We start from the raw sequence: 21,967 nt of genomic DNA, 5'->3' as shown, positions 1-21,967 counted from the left end.
ATTAAGTTTAAATATTTTTTCAGTGCCTTGCAATGGCGATTGTACATTTTGCCAGTGTTTTAAAACACAATGATATCGTAATATTATAGTTACACCATTAGGTGAGATTCTTTAACGACCAGAAAATATCAGTGGATGTTCTTTTGAGCATGCCATTATTGGGTTCTGTTTATAGAGGTATGGGATAGAAAAGAAATTTATATATTTTAATGATGATTTTAAAAGACATTAGCCATAATGCCACAGTGACCTTCATCTTCTCTTGTTTTGATGGCTTCTCTGTTTCCTTTGTTGTCTCTTCATTACCCTTAGCTACTGGATTCCATGAGGATTTCTTCTAAGTTCTCTTGTTCTTCACTTCACATGCTTTCCCCTGAGGTCTCATTCATCGCCATGCTTAGGGCTCCTGACACTCCACCATTAGTCCATATCTCTGTCTGGAGTCCCTGGCTAGAATATCTAATTACCTACTTAATCTATCCACTAAGAAGGGTTCCAGGCAACTCAAATTTAACCCATCCCAAACTTGATTCTTTATAGTCTCTTTTTTCCTTCAAAAAAGCCCTTTCATTAGTTATTTTTGTCTGAGGGAATGGTAATTACCATCCTTCTAGTCATCAGTTTGGTGTCAATTTTCTATTCTCCCTCACTGTATCCCAGCACCACTGAGGGCTGTCTTCCAAGTTTCTCTGCATCTCTCCATTGTTTTGGTGTCTACTGCTTCCGCCCTCTGCCACTGTGTTTTCCCATTTTGCTTGCAATGACCTCACCATTGAACTCCTTTTAATGCTTTATTCAACCTCCTGTCTTCAGAAACAAGACTATGAGGAAGGACAGGAAGATTTTTATGCCCCCCAAGCCCAATCCTAATCACATCATCTCCTAATTAAACATCTTTTCCCATGGGGGCTGGAAGGAATATCTTCCATAGCAATCAGGTAGTGCGCCCAGAAGAAGTGTGCCACCTTCAACACATGCTCTTCTCTTCTCCCCTTACTTGTAGTCACCCAGTCTGCTTTATCGTTTTGCTGGAATATAGGTGTCACTGTTTGTCACCCATCTTTGGTCATCCTTCACATCCTAACGTTGGCTTTTTCTGCTGGGAGCTGTCTGAACTGCCTTTACTGACCCTTTACAGTGCCTCAATTATCCCACTTTGCATAATTAGAATGGGGGCTCTAATTATTTATTTAATGTAGACTTCGTGTGGAAAACACAAGACCATTTCTAACCCTACAACTTAAAACCAGGCTGCATAGCAATAATAGTTCAATAAATTTGTGAAATGAGTGGAAGAATGAAGAATATATAATTGCGAAAAATCTGGGGTGAGTTTTGGGAAAGGCAGTGGAGCATTCTGCATTTAAAACTAAGGCCATTTAAATTCCAACATACTTCTAGTTTAATGAATATTGAAATAACAACTTCCATTCTCCCTAAAGTACTGCAAATCACTAAGACCTAGTGGAATGAATGTTCGTCTAGCTGCTAAGAGACCTGGCAACCACTGCCACTAACTAGCTGTGACACTGGTTAAGTTCCAGAACTATTTTCTTTTTTGTTTTTCTTCTTTCTTTCTTTCTTTCTTTCTTTCTTTCTTTCTTTCTTTCTTTCTTTCTTTCTTTCTTTCTTTCTTTCTTTCTTTCTTTCTTTCTTTCTTCTCTCTCTCTCTCTCTCTCTCTCTCTCTCTAAATTTGTAAGAATTGCCACATTTGTGTCTGAAATAAACCTACAGTTATGAAAGTACTTAAAATATAGGTGCTACACTGAATAAAATTATTTTGGGACAAGTTTTTCTAAACTTACAAAATGTCTTTTTGCATTTCTTATTGTAAAGGAAATGGAGAGCTGCTGGTCTTCCTGAGTTCAGCTTTTTTCAAAGGGTAGTTTGGGGAGCCTCTTCATTGAATGTGTGGGGGATAGCTTGTTGGAAACTATTCTTGGAACTTCCCTCAAGACTTTTAAATTAGCATCTTGACAATGGATTCAAATTAAATTGTCTATCTATCCTCCCTCTCTCTTTCTATCCTTTCTCTCTCTGTCTCTCATCATCATCATCATCATCATCATCATCATCACCACCACCTCTCTAGCTTATGTATGCAAGCTCCCAAAGTAACCTAGGTGCATACTAAAATTTGAGAGCCATTCTTTGCTTTCCATCAGTGGGCTCCCTTTACTAGGGAAGTCTTGATTGTTCCCAAGTAAGGGAGACAGCAAATATTTCAAGGATTTTATCTTTCAAAACTCATCCTTACATCATGCATTTCTTCTTGAAGTTTTTCCAGCTCACCCCAGGTGTTCTCATTGAATTTCCTTTTGATGATATTTTAAGCACTTTAACTTCACCAAGTTAGCATTTAACTATACATTTGGTATGCCTTGAGAACTTATTGTTCCTGTGCTAGTCTTCCTGCTATTAATAGATTTCAAGTTCCCTGAAGTGCAGAAATCTGGCTTCTGCCACTTCCATATGCCCTTAGTATCTGGCAAACGTTGAACTCCAGAGTAGATGCACAAAATTTGAGGAGGGAGGTCTGGAAAGGGCAGAACTTTCAGGAAATGGAGAAGCTGTAAGACTCTCAAAATATACATTCTCCTCACTAAAGATGTCTGTTTCCATTGGCATGTATTTCATTAGATATCCAGACTGTGTTAAAAATCTTTTGTTTAACCATTTTAAATCCAACAAAGCATCAAACAAGAAATAAATGCAGATATACGATTGTAGGAAGCTTTCTGGGAGCTGGAGCAGAAAATACCACATGTTGGGCATTAGTTTGGGAGGCTGATTATGAAATTCATTTTCTGGTTGTGATTTTGTAATCTTACTTTCAGGAGAACTGCGGTCTCGCCCGACAGGTTGGTCAGTGTAGAATGGACACACGATGTTGTCATTTTTCATCAGTTATGATTTATTTTTCTTGGCTTTGATTTTTTTAAAAAGCATATTGAAAGGAAAAGTTAAATGGGATTTGTACTAGTTTGAGAAACAGATGAAAGAATACTTTCAAAACTATTCAGAAGGGATTAAAAGAAGACAAAAAGTCTCCTTTTCTGTTGCAAAGCTACTAAAGTTTAGCAGTGTCTTCTGTTTAGGGCTGCTCTATTGAAAGCAGTGAATACCCAGGGACACGTGTGCACTGTGCGTGAGCATGTGTGTGCCTGGCGAAAGCGCTCTGAAGAAGCACAGAGTGGAACAGGGAAGATTGGGAATCAGCAGAGCCCGACTGCCATAGCCTTATGGTATTTTGCTGTTGAGGAGTTTCCTATCTGTCATATGCTGGTTATTAAAAATTTAATTAGAAATTTTCTGTGCACCTGCGGGCCAGGTCACAGAGTCTGCAACCCAAGTATACAGTTCCCAAATAAATTGCTTGGAGATAGAATAATGATGATTGTTTCACTTTCAGTTTCTGAGCTCCTCATCATGGTTTTCTTTTTCCGATCTCATTTTGATTTTAATTCTCATGACAACCCTGTGAAGCAACTAATCAAGAATTATTATCTTAAGGAACCAAATCCATTCTACCTTTCAAAATTTCCCCTGGGTGATTCATTTCACAGTGTATCACAAGTGCCATCTCCTCTTTCCTATGCCTGCCTACAGTTGCCAAGAGTGTACGCAGAGCTATGTATCTTTTTAACAACACCTTGTTTTATTTGAAAGTTAATTAGTGTTAAAGAATACATCTTACATGTATCAAGTGTAGCTCAAGGTTTCTTTTCTAAGTGTGGGCATCAAACTGTGCTCCAGTGTGACCTGACATTCCTATAGGAAACTCCCTGGGTTCCCTTGTCACCTTCTGTCCCCGTCTACACAAAAGTCAGTAAAATGCTTTTGCTGAGGAAGGAGAGAAGAGTTGTATCAAAGAGGGCGTGCAGTTGCATCAGGATGATAACTGTGACCCATGCATGGACTCTGAGATTCTGAGGGAACCCTTGATTGCAAAACTGCTCATTACCACCCAGGAGATGCCACTGTGTAGTGTTCCTGTTACTGTGGGGACTCTAAAGTTCTGCCCTGGCTTGTGTCCCGAATAAGTTTTGAACATCTGCTTATGGATACATCTTCTGTTCTTGGATGGTGCATGTGGAAAGAAAACCATCTCTGCTGCGTCTCTGGTGCAGCTGTTCTGGTCTCTCTGGCTGTGTTTTGACCTGAGAGAGACAAAGAAGCCACAGCAACAGCCATGACTCCAAGTCCTCCTCTTCTTTCTCTTTCTCTGGGCTACACAGTAAGAAGTATCCTTGTGCCTAGACCTCATTTGTCCCTTCACGTCCTTTTCGCTCATTTAGATTGCAACTATCTCATGTTGCAGTATTCTTGACCTACAGTTCTGTAACTGTCATGGTACATTTGAGAAACAAACAAGACCTAAGGAGATCAGGGTGTTAAATTATGGAGCTGAGATTTCACTAGACTGTCAAAAGCCTGGGTCTATCCTTTTCAACCATAGTCATGAAAGGACATTTCTCTTTTGAGAAGATTATCTCTTAAGCATGGGGGGGGGAGAGAGCGAGAGCGAGAGCGAGAGAGAGAGAGAGAGAGAGAGAGAGAGAGAGAGAGAGAGAGCGCTAGTAGGGGAGTGTGATGGATGGAGAAAATGCTTTGGTTTGGCATTTTTTAGGTTGGAAAGAATTATAAGATACTGTTGCTCCAGAAAGGAGCTTCAGAAACAGAAGCTTGGGGTCCAGCAGAACGCTGAGTGAGAGTCCGGAAAGAGCTAATAATCCTTACCTTGGGGACTGAGACACAAAATAAAAGAACTGAAGATCTTGTAGTTTTCAACTTAAGGGTAGACTTTTTTTTGGTGATAGATGGATTGGATTGAATGAGTTGTTACAAAATGAATGGGAGAGTAGAAGTCCATTGAGTTAAAGAATAATCTTATCTAATTTCTGTTAAGATAAGTGGGAAGAACACTAGAAAATCTAATGTTTTAGTTTAAGGAATGTAAAAGAAATGGTTTTCAAGAAAAAGAATATAAATTCTAAATTGTGCTCAGCAATGATGCAGTCTTGTGTGAACAGAAGAGCTGTGTGACACCTATTTTTCTAGTTTCTGTTTGATGAGTGAAATACACGGAGGACGAGTTTGGAGACACTGGAGTGTTGTAGGTTGTGCTAATTTCCTCCACTGTCACAGAATACCACAAAGTTGACAGCTGCCAATAACGGAATAGGTTCTTCTGTGGTTCTGGAGCCCAGGAATCCTAAATCAAGGTGTCTGCAGAGCCACATTCCCTCCGAGGAGTTTAGAGAAGGACCTTCCTTGCTTCTTATGACTCCTGATGCCTTCTGGTTGTAGTGGCATCACTTTTGTCTCTGCCTCAATCCTCACATGGCTTTCTTTCTTCCTGTAGTGGCTGCACACAGGCCAGCCTGAAGCACGAGTCCTAGAGCACATGTTTCTTCTGCTGCCGTGTGCCATATGAGGCAACCCTGGGATGCTGGAACTAAGTAAAGAGGCTTTGACTTATTTCCCTTCCGTGCTGCTATTAAAGTAGGCACCAAGAACTATTGTCGTTAGAAATGAATTGTAATAAAGCCACATTTTGTGCTCCACACTGCAGGAACCTGGGAAGGTTTGCTCTTAAAGAGACAGATGCATTTAAAAGTATGTTTACATAATATGCAGGAAAGCTTGCATTGAGTCTCTGCTTGCTAGTAAACTTGAAGCTTTCTGTGGCCTCATTTGGAACGTCAGGGGGAGTTAGGCTCTGGGAGCTGCAGAGAGAGATGATCCAAACATGAACAGCCAGAACACTGGAAAGAGAATTGAGGGATTGATTAGGAGAAGAGACAATCAGTGAAAAAAGAAAAGTAGAAAATATTGTTTAGAAATAATAATATTCTGTGGCCTAAAAGAAGCAAAACTTCCTGAAAATCAGTATATTAATGAATTTCCAGGGGACCCTGGAGAGAATCTCCTGGAGCCTCTGCTCCTTGGGGTGGCACTAAGCAGGAGAAAGACAGCCAAGAGCATCTGTGTGTAGCTGACCCGCAAGCCTGTGGCTTGGTAGACTCTTCCTGAGGGCTGTAATAAATGGAAAATCTTTTTCCCTGGAGACTAATTCTCTCTGTGGACACTCAGTACTAAGCTCAGGGTCTCAGCTTTCTCTTGATGGTTTCTCACCTCTGACCTTGCATCTCTAGCTGTATTCTTCATTTTATTTCAAGCAGGAAAGAGAGAAAGAAGTAAGTAGTTTGTTCTGCTGGAAAAAAAAAAGAAAAGAAAAATAGAAAACACCAGCAGAGCATTCTTTTATTTTTATCTTACTGTCACTTTTCAGAAGAGATGAACCAAAGGTCAGTGGGTCCGAAGAGATGGTACCAGTAGAGTTCAGAACAACATTTTCCTGTGGGGATTTGTGAAATGCACTTGGTCTCTTGTCAGTGACCCCCTGCTCATACCCAAAGCAAAGAGGCCAGCCTGCAACATGCACCCACAGCTGGATCAGGGAGCCACACGGGGACCTGCAGATAGATGCAGCTCTGCCTCCCCCTGTAGCAGTTGTTGGAGTCAAGAATTCGCTCTGTAAATGGTGGAGGATGAGAAAATGTCCCTAGGAATAAATGAGCCCCGAAGGTGCTGCAGGGACCAGCAGAGAATAGAGGAGACAGCTCTGGGTCATGACAGTTCCCTTTCCTGTTCCACACACAGTGAGCTTGGGCGTCTTCCAAAGTGGATGCTTGTGAGCAGAGCAGAGCAGAGGGGTCCCTAGAGCCAGAGAAGTTAGGATGGACTCGCAACTCCTCTGTCTTTCTAGCTGCCTCCACTGCCTTCTGGAGGCTCTGGGATGGTGGAGTCTAAAATCTCTATCGCCAAGAGTGACCAACACTTTGTTCAACATAATAATTTATATAGGATCTGTCTCCTTCAGTCAATGCTGTGCTTGTAAACAAAATGAGACTGATCTATTATAACTGTTAACACATGAAGAGAGATCATAGGCAAAGATTCTTTTACAAGACAATTTAAAGATAGATATAGGGAAGGATTTGTTAAAAAATTAAATTACAACATATCTAGTTTTGCAGATCTTTCTTTGCTTTAATTGCAGTTCTGGTGTTGGCTAGCGTTCCAGATTAAAAATGGTTCAAAAGCTACAACCAGCACCACAGACAGGTTATAGTTAGAGATGAGGAAGTGAAGTACAGAAAAAGAAAGTGACGTAAAGATAGCCTCATCGATTAGGACTTATGACTGTCTTCCTTAAGCATGGTTTTAAGCAATTAGCTTCTTATGATTGGTTGAGGTTTAGCAACTTGTTAGAAGAGTAGGTTACAGTCTGTTTGTACACCAAAATAGATCACAGTTCACTGTGTACACAGAAACCTGTAAACATAATACAATGAGAATGGAGGTGGCTTTAGGTCAAACTTAATTTTCTTCGGGGGAAGACAAGAAATCAGCTAATTTTTACGCTGAAATTCAGTCTCCCACTAGCAGCCACAGAACTATTCAGTTTTCTTTTGGTGCTCTCCTAGGAAAGCCAGTACTAACTTTGAAGTGTACTGGAGGTTTGAAATACTCTCTGTACCCAAGAAAACATTTACATGACATCCTGTGTTTTTTGCACAATCTACTCTTTGATTTTTCCATCATCATTAATATTTCCTTCCGAAAAATACATTCTTTGATTCTTCATTGTGCATAAAGAAACGTGGCACTTGGTTTAATAGTTTCTTATTTTATTCTTATAATTTTCCTTCCCAGAAAAGATTTGGTTGTGCAGGAATATTTTCTGTCACACCTGTCAATTATGATCACTCTCTTGCACCTATCTGTCTCATTAATTCCACATTTTTTTTAAAGACTCAGCTTGAGACTATCTTTTACCTTCTTGCCTAACACTGGTTCGTATTTCTCTGATCACTATTATTATTTGTTTCACCTAGAGTAATATTTTTAGATCCATCTTGCTGGGGGAGATGCTATCCCACTTAATCAGATGCAAAACCACATTCAAAAGGCACAGATAAATAACTTTTCAGGTAATGGGTAAAAATCAAGATATTCTGACTTTCTATACTGAAGTATAGAAGTATACTATATATTTTTTATACTAAAAGTATGTTAAACATACTATATATTTTTTATACTAAAAGTATGTTAAACAACACGGTCATTGTCACTAAACAAATGGTGAACATAAAACTAGACATATGTTCTTAATAATCTTTAAAAAGAGGAGATTTGGGCATTTTCCAAATCATCACAGCTTGCCTTCAGGCTTTCTTCATTAGTCATTTATTATGTCTATTTATAGAGATTCTTTATTTTTTACAGTATAATCCAACAACCAGAACTACCAAAGAATCTGTTTTTCAGGACCCCAACTGGGCTCTTTTTTGGTACTAAATGCAGTTAGTGTTCTAGGGGATAAGATATCTAACATGGAAATATGTCCACTTATTTGTGAAAACTGTCAAATTTGAGAAAAAAATATCCTTTTTACCAAGTAACAATTTGTCATAGCAAGGGTAAAGGCTTCCCTTCACTTGTAGAGGACTTGAAAGAAGGCCAATCTCTTCAAAAATTGGCTGTGCTCTCTTTCCCCTACATTTTTTTAATCAAAAAGCAATTTTGCTTAGTGCATAAAGAACTATGATGGTGTCTCTTTTGAGTCCTAGATATGATGCAGAGCACCTCTGTGGAACTTTTTAGCAATCACTTCTCACCTTTTGAATCTTCGAAAACATCTTCCTTCTAATTGGTAGGACTGTCCTCATTAGAGAAAATCCACAATGCCCACATTGTATGTGTGACACAGAATTACGGAAGAGAATAATATAACTACTAAACCGATGGCTCAAAGGCAATACAACCCCTCAACCATGCAAGGCAGAAACAAATGTAGCTAATATTTAGTGATTAAACAAAAGTAAATGCCATGTTGGAGTGCCCAAGAAATAAGGAGTACAATTTAAAAATTTTTAAATTGAAAACTACTGTTGTGGGGCAAGAACTGCTAGTAATTTAGTTTCTAGAGATTAAAAACTCACTAGAAGTTGCATGACTTTGGAGGGAACATTTTTGGATGGGGTACTTAATTTGACAAATACATGTCACCTATGATATTTGGAGAAAGCTTTGAAATTTTTATGCACAACCATCCAGATTCTGATATTTACTCACTTAAATAAAGTCATCTATGTTTAAGAGACACTTAATAGTTGCCTCCAGTTTATTTAGTTATTACCCCCACATGAGAATATGGATGCTTAGCAATTTACCTATTTTGAGTGGGGGGACTCAAAATTAAGTTGTGGTATTATATTGGTCAGTGTTTTATTGGAGAACAGATATAACACAAGACATACAAATGTAGAAAAAAATCAGAAGATTGGTTTATGGTGGTCACTCAAAAAGTTGGATGAGGAAGAGTGCAGAGGGGACCTGCACACTGGAGACCAAAAGTGTCACTCCAAGGTCAGGAGACATACAGTGTTCATGCAAGTCCATATCAAAAGGCAGATGACTCTATGCCAGAAAGTTGAAGAGTCTATGCTGGAAGACTGAACGGTTTGCAGTGAAAGCCAAGAACCTGTCCTGGAAGCCAGGAGACAATGTCCAAGCTGAAGAATGGAAGCCAGTCCATCTTTTCTCATTTTCCCCTTACACTGTTCAGTCGATGAGCTGGGGTGGGGTCCTTTACACCCTAGGGTGTAGAATTGCTGAGCCAACTTAGCTAAACTTCTACTCTCAGGTTCCCACAATCAATAAACCATTAAAATAGCAAAAGCATATTTTATACATGGTTGAATGTAGAGGCTGAGAGCAATCTATTCTTTATTCTTTACGAGGAGGAAATATATCAGGGATTTCTGAGACTACCTTTCCCAACCTTTTCTGTTTAAAGAAAATCAGTGAGAAAAGTTTAATTCTGGGTTTGGTGTTGATGTTAGAACCAGAGTGAAAATGTACATTTTGCACGTGGGTATGTGTGCATGTAAGCACATATTTGTATGTATGTCTATGTGTGTATGTGTGTGCACACGTGTGCATGTATATTTCAAAACGATGGGTTATGGACCTTGACAATATTACCCCTCTAAATTCTGATGTACTAGGTTAGGTAATATTAATGTTCTTTAAATATAGCTGAGAAAAAATAACTTTCTCAATTTTATTGGATTGGTAACACAGGATCAAAATTCACTTACACTTGGGCCCATATTTATAAGCATCTGTTTTGACTGTGTACGTGCAAGAATGAGAGCTTACAAATTGTAGATGATTTTGGATCCAGAAGAAAACTGTGATGAGATTGAGAGTGTCAAGATCTCATAATCTGTGGCCTTAAATCCTTGGCAGATAGCGTATACTTGGGGTGTAATACAAATGATTCTTGCTTATTTTTTCTCCACTTAATTCATTTTTTCTATTTTTTATTGCCTGAGATTCAATCAGATCCATGGCTCTGCACTTACTGCCTAAGAGAAGAGAAAAAGAGGTTAAATGTTTCAGAAGTTTAATACCTTAGGGAAGTTTAGAGGATTTGAGGCAAGCGCAAAATGTTATGAAGAATACTATCAGCTTTTCCTGCATGACAAACTGCTCCAAATGACTGTGACTAACACAAATATCATTTCTTGTTGCTCTAGTTCTGCTTATTTGAACCAGCCAGACTTGATTGTGGCTGAGATAGCCTTAGATCTATGATCAACTTACATAGGACTGTATGGCTTTTTTCCATCTCCAGTATGCAGGTAATGAGGAAACATGGTCGGCCCTGTGTCTCATCATCAAGCAAGCTGTCAGCTTCTTTGTATGATAGAGTAGTGATTTTGCCTACTACCTCCTCATAGTTATGTCAGAACTGGCACAACAGACCCTCTGCTATCTCACTATGGACTAAGGTCACAATAACAACCCACATTTAAAAAGTGGAAATCTAATTTCCACACTTGATGGGAGGATCTATGGAAACACCTTGCAAAATGGGCTGTCTCCAGGGAGGGAAAGAGAATTGCAGCCATCTGCTCAGTTAATCACACATATCATAAAGGACTGGGGTACACTGAAATTGAGATTAATACCAAACTCTCACTTGCAACTGTTTGCATAAAGAAACATACTCATCTTACACTTGTTACCCTAGTACTTTAGCACCAAGTAAGGCATGCACCTAATAGATAGCCACAAACGTAGGAGGTAAAGAAGAAAAGATATTTTGAGCTTATGTATTTTCTATGTCAGCAGGAAAAGAACTCAATAAAACATTGAATATAGAAAAAATTTAAAGCTGTATAGTTTTTCAAAGATTGAAGTTGGTGGTTAAGATTAAGCTAATTTTCAGTAAAGGAAGTAATTGAATAATAAGGCAATCTCTAAGAATTTTAACTACTGCTCTCTAAGTCAACTTTCTAGTTATTGGACACAATACCCACCACCCATAATTTAAGGGGAAAATTTAATTTGACTCATGATTTCAGGGGATTCAGTCTATAGTTATCTGACCCCAATGGCATGGCAGAGCAAAAATGCTCAGTTAGTTCACGATAGCCAGAAAACAGAGCAGAGGAACTATACCAGAAGGGAGGAGTCAGAAATGATACACAGTAACCAAAGTCACACCTCCGTGACACACCTTTGCGTACTCAGGACTGTGCTTCAGTGATCTCATTTGTGATTCCTAAACTGTTCAATTTGTCAAAATTAAGCTAAACCACCAAAACTCTTATTCCCAATAAGATATTAAGAAAGGACAATGTGTAGAAAGCCTCTTGTCTGGGTTTCTATAGCAGTGGGAGTAGAGCGTCTAATGTGACCTGTTTTCCTGGGCTTCAAGTCTGATTATTCTTCCAAAGGTAAACATAATGTGACCAGCCCCTGTAATAGAATGACGAGATATCCTCTATTGAGAACATTTTGGGTGCCATTACACCAGTGGCAGAAAGGGCATCTTTGAACTACAGCAGAAGCTATAACCATGGGGCAAGAGTAAAGAGTACTGAATAGAAGCTGAGAAGATTGAAATGAAGCTTCTGAATGCAGTGTTTAAAATGATTTGTCCTCTTAAAATGAACAATGCTTCTGACATCGAGGCCAAGTATTTATAGACTGTGGAATGTTAAGAATTTCTTGCTATTTTTCTTTAGGTTGGAGCCAAAATGTCTGTGTTTGTATTAAAGCTAAAGACTGTGTTGCTGAAAATGGGGGGAAATGGAGCCGTAAATCAAGGAAACATTGATCAGATGTGCCTGGAATAGGTGGAAGTTGAGGGACACACTAAGAGAAATGCTTCTGATGGAACTCAAGTTCTGTAAGTTCTCTGAGTTATTGGTCTATAAGGGGAAGAAGAGACTGGAATTAATGAGAATTGTTTTCTGGGCCAAAAGCAAGTTCTTGTTCCATAGTACAAACTGAAAGTGTGGTGAACAACTGAAACTCTTAAGTGAGTCTGGGAGGAGCAGACAAAAGAGCCAGCCTCTGGGAGAAAGAGGCCGAAGAAAGAAAAAGGGCCAAAGAAGCATTCCTGTAGATGTGTGATCACTGAGTGCATGGGAAGGGGATGTGGACACCGATGAAAATCAGCTTTAAGTAACTCATTGGGCAACTGTGAATTCCTTAACCTCTTTAGGTCTCACTCTCATTATTTATAAAATGGAGATAATAATAGAATATCTTGCCAGAATTTTGGATTCATGTCCTGGAATTAACCTGGTACTGAGCACTGAACAAACACTACCTTTTGTTATTATTACTTGCCACACTGAGACATAAGAGCAAATAATGAAGGTAATAAACGTTCGACTTTGTCTTTACTTTGTCCCCCTCACTGCCTTGGTTGAAAATGTGTCTCTCAGTTTAGGGATACAGTCATGGTGGAGGGAATGTGGAGAGAGTTTGGAAAGGTTCTGAGATGTTCTCTAAGGGAAGTCCTAGAGCAGTATAGGCTGTTCTGAATGGGAGATTCTGGTCAGACATCAAAAGACCAAAAAACCAGTAAAGACCAGGCTCAGGTTTCTGCTAGGAAAGACTGCGTTAGGTGCTAGACTCCAGATGATGTATGTTATAGCTTGTCAGAAAGTTTGTATGCATTTTGCTCATATCCAGAGACTTTGCCTGAGACTAAGATTAAGAGCAGCAGGCTAATTAATCTCACAGAAGGAATTTCAAGGCAGTCAAATGTTGAGGCTGTGGCATGGCTATTGTTGGGGGCTTTTAGCCAAATCTATGTGAGAATCAAGAGCAAACACCCCAGCAGGATGATTTAAAACTCTGTGAGTTTGGCTAGAAAGGAAGCTCCAATAAAGCTATGCACTGCACAGATAGATCTGAGGAAATCTCAACTGTTGAGAAGGAACAGAATGGAAAAGATGGCATGAAGGTACCACAAAAAACAGCAAGTATTGAACTTTTGCAGCTTCAGAACTGTAAAAGTGAAAGACTTCCCTTTGGAGAGAAAGCCTCAGAGGACCGTGTTTCAGAACGGCGATGGAGACCCCACAAGGTTCCAGAATGGTGGTGGTGTAGAGAATTTGTTCCTCATAATCAGGTCCAGAGTGCTTAGCTATCCAGGCATTTGACCCCTACAGCCAAGAGAGAGGGAAACCTGGCTATTGCTCCAGCTAGCAGCAGTTCTCGGCATCATTCATGTGGTGCTGGTCTTAGGTACATACAGAATGTAAGAGTTCTGAAGTTAAAAAGTTTTCCATCCCAATTTCAGAAGGCCTGGGAGGCCAGGCAACATGCTCTGAGAGGGCAGTGCGTGAATCTATGAGTGTGGAGTCAAAGGTGCAGTGGAGATCCATTTGGAAAAGCCAGAAAATGCGATTGTCTAAGGAAAGCTGCAAGGAGAGATCAAAGTAAACCTAAGAGAGAAGGTATGGGAGCTACAACCACCAGAAAGTGCCATAGGCTTGAAACCACCCAAGCCCTTTGGAGCTCACAGATGGCTTCAGATGCTGGACAGTATTTAACATTTGCCCTGTTGGTTTTTTGACTTGCTTTAGTCTCAATACTTTGTACCCCTATTTTTACCTTTGGAATGGCAATGTTTATCTTGTACTATTGCATGTTGGAAGTGTTTAACTTTGCTTTCTTTTGTAGAGGCTTGCAGCTAAGATTTGTATTACATCTAGGAGGAGATTTGGGAATTGAACTTTCCTGTTAGGCTAAACTGAGGTGCAACTGAGACCACTGAGGTAGGCAAAGTTCAAGCAACATGAGAGGACTTTATTACCAACTCGAGCCAAGGGCAAAGAGAAGAACTTGGGCCAACATTGCTGGCACTGAGCAAGGGGTGAAGGCATGTTTTTATAGGGGAGTTTATATAGGGGAGGGAGGTATTTTTGAGGGGGATGTAAAATTTTGGGTCACTGAGTAGGGGGTCTAAAGCAAGGTGATAGGGTACAGCGGATGCTGGCAGGCACAGCATGTCTCTTGAGGGTTTTTGTGACCCACTTCTTTGCAGACTGAGCTGTGTGAGGACAGCTGCCAGCTTCCTTTTGAATGCCATGTTCCCCTATGTGGGAATAATAGATCTGTTTGAGGGAATTTTTCCCTCCTAGTTGAGTAGATGTCTAGTTCAGAGACTTGATATTTTCAGCATTGCTGAAACTGTTACAACCTTGGAAACTCTTGCAGTGGCCTAAAATGCCTTTTTCATAAAGGAATGTGCATAAGTATTTGGGGGGCCAAGGGCAAAATGTTATGTTTCTAATGTAATATAATGTTGATAGACTAATGCTAGTTCTGAAAGATTGTTAAACTTGTGTTATAATATTCAAGTTGTGAAATGATAAAATAAGCATGCCTTTGTATCTGGAGACCTGTTTAAAGAAATGTGTCTGCTTGCTAAGTTTACAAGGGGTGGTTTGTTATGGTTGATACGTTGTGTTAATTTGAGAAGTTTAGAAGTTTAACTAAGAGACTCAGCAGCAAGTGAGGGTTCTTACTTTGTAAATATCCTCATCCTATGCAAGAGGAGAGCAGGGAGATTTTGTGAGTGCTACAGTGCTCCTGGAGGGATGGAGGTGGCCTGTGTGCAGTATAAAGGAAGAAAAGAGGCTTGCTCTGTCCCCTCTGTGCTCCTGCTCCTTTTCTGGCTGCTGCTCTCAAGTGTTGCCTCTCAGTCATAGTACCCTGCCTTGGAGCCAGCTGATTATGGGCTGAAACCTCCACAAACTGTAAGCTAATAAACTTTTCTTTCATTTTTGGTGTTGGGTATTTTATCCTAGCAGGGAGAGAAAAGTAACCAAGATACTCTGTAACTGTGAATTCCTTAACCTCTTTAGGTCTCACTCTCATTACTTATAAAATGGAGATAATAATAAAATAGCTTGCCAGAATATTGGAAACATGTCAAATAATTAACATGGTACTGAGCACTCAGCAAATACTATTTTTTTTTGTTACTATTACTTGCCACACTGAATGATATCAGCAAATAATGAAGGATAAGTCAGCATCATGTGTGGGCCACAGGGTGGACGACCAGCCACCTGCCCCTTCCTGTTAGTCAGCACCATTTGTGGGCCACAAGGAGGAGAACAAGAAGCCAGTCACTTTCTGTGAGTTGGTGTCATGCATGGGCTATGGGGAGGACAACCAAATGCCAGCCTTTCTTCTTGTGCAGACAGGGAGACAAGATGAGCCAAAATCCCTCCCTACCCCACTCTGAGTGACTGGCTAATCTAGAGAAAAACAGGCTGAGATGATAGCTATTGAAATAAAATACAATGTAATGATTGTAGTGTTTAGTGTTTCATTAACTTTGCAGGCCTAAAGCTGGTAATCTGATCATCTATTTAGAGGATAACAAAATACAGTATAGCATATATAGGGGGTCTCCTTTTGAGATGGTAGCCATTGTTAATTTCCTATTATCTTGTTTTAAAGTCCTGTATCATTTTGATTGTTTCTTTGGTTAGGTTTTATTCAGTTTTGTCTTGTTTGATTTTGTTATATCTGTTATATCTGATGGAATGGGCATCTATTTCAAAGATAAGATATATTATTGTAGCTATTTTGGATTTACTATTATCTTGTCTTGAAGCCCTGGATTGTGTTCATTGTCGTCTTGTTTTCATTGGCTCTGTTCTATTCTGTTTGTTTGATTTTCTTATCTCTGATAGTATGGACAACTATTTTGAAGACAAGAAGAGGTATTATTGTAACCACTGTTGATTTCCTGTTATCTTGTTTTGAAACCCTGTGTCACTTACACTGTTTTGTTTTAATTGGCTTTATTCTGTTTTATTTTGCTTGGTTTTATTCTCTTTAAAATAAAAAAAGATTAAAAAGAAAGTAAGGAAGGAGATAAACATTCAAGTTGTCTTTACTTTGTCCTCATCACTGCCTCAATTGAAATGTGTGCCCCAGTTTAGGGATTCAGTCATGGTGAAGGCAGTGTGGGTAGAAGGCATTTGGCATTAGGAAGAGCAAATTAGAGAACTATGCTCCCAATTACCAAAACACAAGGAATTGGGGGTGGGTTCATTTAGCTAGAGTAGTCTTTTTATCTCTGCTATGAGACATGACTGAAAAATGAAGTGAATATTTACTTAAAAAATATTGTAGCAAAAACATTGTCATTAATTGTTCCCCAAATACCTTTCCTTACTTTGACCGCACTCGTCCCATCATTTTTGCCATTTTCTGAAGCAGATGGAGAAACCTCTTTCGTGGATGTCTTGTGGCTGCCTCCAGGTCCTGAGCTGGTTCAAGCTGTTTATCTTTTATTGCCACTTTGATGTTGGAGAAGAACAAGAAATGACATGATGCCATATCTGGTGGAGAAGATGGCCAAGGATGTGCCATAATGTCTTTACCAGCCTACTTTCTATTGGTTGATACTTGTCTGCAGCATTCACCACTGTTTTGGTCACACCTAATAAAGACACTCACGAAAAAGAACTTCCAGAGCTACTTCTGGAAATGACAAGAATAATAGAATAGGTGTGCTCCAAGTGATGGGGAGTATTTTTAAGGGAATTAATAGCATGAGCTTTTATTGTAATAAATTTTAAAAAATTAAACATTCATGATATATTTGATCTCCCACTGAAAGCAAGGCTGGACTGTAAGGCTGGACTTCTAGGAGAGCCTGGAGAGATACCTAGGATAAGTGAGTAATAGTAAACACTAAAGTTTGTTGAAGTGCATAATTTGTGGCATAATTTTCTGTTCTGAGATCATACCTGGTACAGGGGTGGGCATGATTGGGTAAACAGAGCACTTGTCTCAGGCACAACATGAAAGGAGGTGCCACAAACTCAAGGTAAATAGTATTTTTATGTAGTATTTTAAAAATAAAAATTAGCGTAAAAATCCCCATGATCACCAAAATACCAAAATTTTAAATAAACATAGAATTGTTAGAAGTGCAGTGCTAAGCCTTGTTACAAATGGAGGCAAAAAGAAAAAGTGGTGACGCTCATTTTATGTTTATTTAAATTTTGATATTTGATTCATTGTGACTGTTTTGCATTGATTGCAATTTTGAAAACTAGTGTGCTCAAATGTTATTTATCTTGGTTACTGAGTTTTTGGTTTTTGCTTATACCCTGGAGAGGGCATCACTTGCTTTTTCTTGGTCATGTTACTTCTGTCTAAAAATGGATTAGGATTAGATTTCTATGGAGCCCACCAAGATGTGTACCTCCATTTCTGTACGTGAGGAAGTGGAGGTGAAGGGAGATTGTGCATGAGTTTACTATGGCTGCTAGAACGAATTACCATAAACTTGGTTTGTGAAAACAACCCACATTGATTCTCTTCTAGTTCTGGTGGTCAGAAATCTAAACTCAGTTTTATTGGGATGAAATGGTGGGGACCGACAAGCAAAAATTTCTCCTGCTTTCTAGTTTCTAGAGTTTCATTATTTGCAGTCTTTGGTTTGTGACCTTTTCCTCCAACTTCAAAGCCAGTGACAAACCCTTAGCCCTCACACTACCTTCTTCTGTTGTTCTCACGGCCCTCTCTGCCTTTCCTGTGATCATATTTCAGGCTCAACAAGATAATCTGGGATAATCGACCCTCCACAATGTATGCCCTCTTAATTGAGCCTATAGAATTTTATTTGCAATGTGACATTCATAGGTTCTCATGCTTAGGACATAGCTGAAGGTCATTAATCAGCCTCACATCTGCTGGATAGTAAATTTAACATTCAGTGGTTTGGTTCAGACTGAGGCAGAAATTCTTCTGTGGTTCTTTGCTGGAGAATCTTAATTTGCTCTTAGGTCCAGTAGATAGACAAACAGGGGGCTACATCAACAAGTAGCAATTTTACTCTTCTGTGGGAGTCTACCAAGCTCTGTGGTCATCATCAAGGACAAAATATGGGAGAGGTCTCCACATTTTTGTTTTTTATACAAAATTGTATTTGGAAAACAGAAGCTCATTATTTGAAGCCATAGTTGCATAAAGGTGATAAAATCTTATGCCTGGAGCTGGATAATGAGAACATCACAATACTATAAAGTGAATGCCAATCTTCTATTGTTTTCATGTTTAGCTTCTCATTGGTTAGGAATTGTTCCTTTAATGTGTCCTAAATCCCTACTGATTAAGTCCTATTTTCTTTTTCTCTTGTTTGTAAGATAGAAGATCAACTATGAATGATAGCATTTATGATTTTATAGGCTTGTGAAGTTTTAGCCAATTTTGTCTGATTGCACATAAAGTTTGAAAGGAATTGATCTTTTGGAAGGACTGATTTATTTGCTGTTGGTTATCAACATATGTAGTAAATATTATTTTCTGCCAGAAATTCTTTAAAAGTCATGCAAAAACATTCAAGTATAGTACCATTCAAGGCAGGGTACATTCTTCAAAAGGAGAAATGGTAAGCATTTCATCGAAGGTAGAATGTAAGTTCTTCATGTGGTCAGAGCAAGGACTTACTCATCTTTGCCACTTTGATATACTTCTCACAGTGGTAGAGCTCTATAAATATGTCTTACACACGAATTCTTCTAAGATGACTGGATGAAATTGAGTGTTCTCTTAAAAAATAGAGCTATTCAGTGATGTGTCTCCATATGTCACACACTTTTTGCTGAATTAATTATTAAAAGCGATGGAATGTCAGCATTTGGAGACACCACATTTGGGAAATGGGTCTTCTTTCTCTCATCTATCATGCTGGCTCTGAACTTTGCTAGTCTAGAAATAGAGCAAAACAAAATGCCTTGGTCCAGAGACAAACTAGAGTATAAAAGAACACAGAACCAGATGGTTGAGGAAAGGTGAACCTGCTGGCCTAATTCCCACACTGGTAAATTAATGGTTCCATTGTCTTTTGATGACACAGCTACACTTCCAAAGACTCTAATCTGATAAAAATCCCAAGTCCACTGAAGTCTCAGAATGCTTAAAACGACTCTCTCGATACTATTTGGAAAACACTTTCCTGAGACCCTAAGCCCTAACATCAGAAAAGAGAGGATTTATTCAGAAGTCTACAGGCTGTAGAATCTCTCCACTGTTCCCTTTCATTCTATTTAAGATGCGGCCCACATCTTTGAAGAACCATTATCTCTTGCTTGTCGTGGGGAGGTTAACACAATGTAAGAGCAGTCACTCCAGCACCGAGAGACCCAAATGTCAGAAAAATTGGCTTGGATGGATGTGGCAACAGAACATGTATGCAAAATATTATGTTGATGTTAGGCCAATAATATCAATGAAGAATTTAAAAACTTGGCTTCTTGCTAAGGGCAGTCGCCCTGCTGTGTGAGCAGTAACGCGTGAGGGCCAGGAAATTAAAAGGCTTAACCACATGTACAAAACCATCCAGCTACTTTTTTGTTCAAGTGCAGTGAAATTCAAACACAAAAAGAGCCAGGAGGGTGACATTTAAAGTAAACCTTACAATCATTTTGTGTTTTAACCACCTATAGTGCTTATCGCACAGCAAATCAGGTTGCTTTCTTTGGAAACCTAGAAAAATGACCCAATACAGAAAAATTCCTTCATTCTGAGGTCCCCTTTCAACATACTCTTCGTATGTTCACTCTGAAACCAAAAGTTGAGTAAGATCCTAGGCAATGAGACGTGAGTGTCTAGGAGCAGTTTCTAAACTGTTACAGTTTAGATCTTAAATTTCCCTCAAACATCTCGTGTTTGGGAGATCATCGGGTCACGGGATGCTGTACTCGTCAGTGATTTCATCTGCGGTTGAATGCAGTAGCTGAATGCGCTATTACAGAAAGTGAGTCATTAGGGAAGGGACCTGGCTCCTCCCTTCTCTCTCTATTCCTTGGCTGCCAAGAATTGAAGAGCTTTCTTCTGCCTGGCCCTGCCACCCCGCCCTTTCTGCTTGGGGCTAACTGATACTATGGACTGCACTCTCTGAAAGTATGAGCCAAAATAAACATCTCCTTCTGTAAGGTAAGTTTGTCAGGTATTTTGTACCAGGGATGGGAAAGTGAATGATACCTAAGTCTTAGCAGTCACTGATGACCTTCTCTGGGATCATCATCCTGGTTTGTAGCAGGAGTGCTGGTCAGGACTGCTGTCCTTTTTTGTTTGGTGACTATGTTTATGAATGTCTTGCAAAAGAGACATCTGCAAAGGATTTTGAGCTATTCACTAGCGATCATTCTCCCCACTTTCTTTTTTTTTAAGATAAACATTTTTGTAGTTCTTTTCTTGGCACAGTTCTGTTACTGCTCTCTGGTCAGAAGGTGAATGTAAATGGGCAAAATGCTTCTCTGCACAGTGGAAATTTTTAAATTTGAATCAGTGAACACCCACAGTAATTACTCACTATGGAGGAAAATTAGAAGCCAGAGTAGAACCAGGCAGGAGACTCCCTGGATTGGTAACTATGTGTGCTCTCTGAGACCAAGTATTTTCTGTCTTTTGAAAGGTTTGTGGTCATTTCTCCAGAAAGATTTAGCATCTAAGAATCTGAAATTACAGTGAAGAGCTAAATGTAAAATGTTACACAGAATACATTAAAGATTGATTCCTCATGTGGGGCACCAGCAAGGTCATCAGTGTCACAGGTTATGAAGTGAGAGTGTGAAGTGGCCCGTCTGTCTAATTCAGGTAGAAACAACATTTCTTTCTTTATTCTTTTTTTTTTTTTATCTGCAAAGACATCTATCAGAGTTTCTGCATAGGAATCTTTTCTTTTAGAGGATTTTAAGAAAGATGTTTATATAAAATTCTATACAAGGGATTTAAGGAGAAAAAAATGAAAATGAAAAATAAAGAAGTCCAGAGGGTGGGTTTGAAAATCAGATGTTGTTCCTCTGGGCCAATCTGATGAAAGGGACCCAGGTGGCCTCAGGCTTTCTGGGGCACACAGGGCTCTCGGGGTGCTTCATCAATGGCATGCAGCAGCCCTAAGTCACCCTAATAAAGCTTCTCCCGAGGCCAAGAAGCATTGCTGTGTTTGAACCTGGACTTCACATTTTGCCCTGAAAGAATTCTCTGTGTTTATTTTTCTTGAATTGGAAGTGTTTTCTCCTTTATGTTGAGGTAAAAAGAAAGAAACTGTTATTAGTAGTCAGGAGAGACAGGAGGCATTTGTTTTCTGTGATTTGGGGGCTGTGCATGTCACCATGTGGTGGTTTTAAACTTTATGTAGAAGAGCTTTGTTATTCCTCCCACCCAGAAAGAGTTTATGACCCTGCTCTCTAAACATGAGCAGCCTCTGTGGTTACATTAATGAACAGAATGGAACATGGCACATTGTGTGCCTTTTGTGCCTTGGCTAGATGATGCTATACACCTGCAGTGGTTTTGCTTCTGATGGCAGTTCAAGAAGTCTTCAGCCACCGTATTTGAAGTCTAGTTAATCTTAGATGATGTGGAGAAGCATTGCGCTTAGATATTTGTCTAGATGGCAAAAACTCTGTACATTTCCAAGAAAGACTTACATTTCATTCACTTCCTGGTAGGGAACCTCTAAGCCCTTCAAATAACTTGCCTGTTTAGTCTGCCCTTGTTTACTCAAAGCCTTAGGCCATGCCACATAGCTAATGCTAACTATAT

Source organism: Cavia porcellus, unplaced genomic scaffold (assembly GCF_034190915.1).
Source record: "Cavia porcellus strain 051 isolate PalLab524CR breed Dunkin Hartley unplaced genomic scaffold, mCavPor4.1 scaffold_7, whole genome shotgun sequence".
NCBI lineage: Eukaryota > Metazoa > Chordata > Mammalia > Rodentia > Caviidae > Cavia > Cavia porcellus.
The sequence above is the reverse complement of the archived record's forward strand: the minus strand, read 5'-3'. Positions refer to the sequence as shown.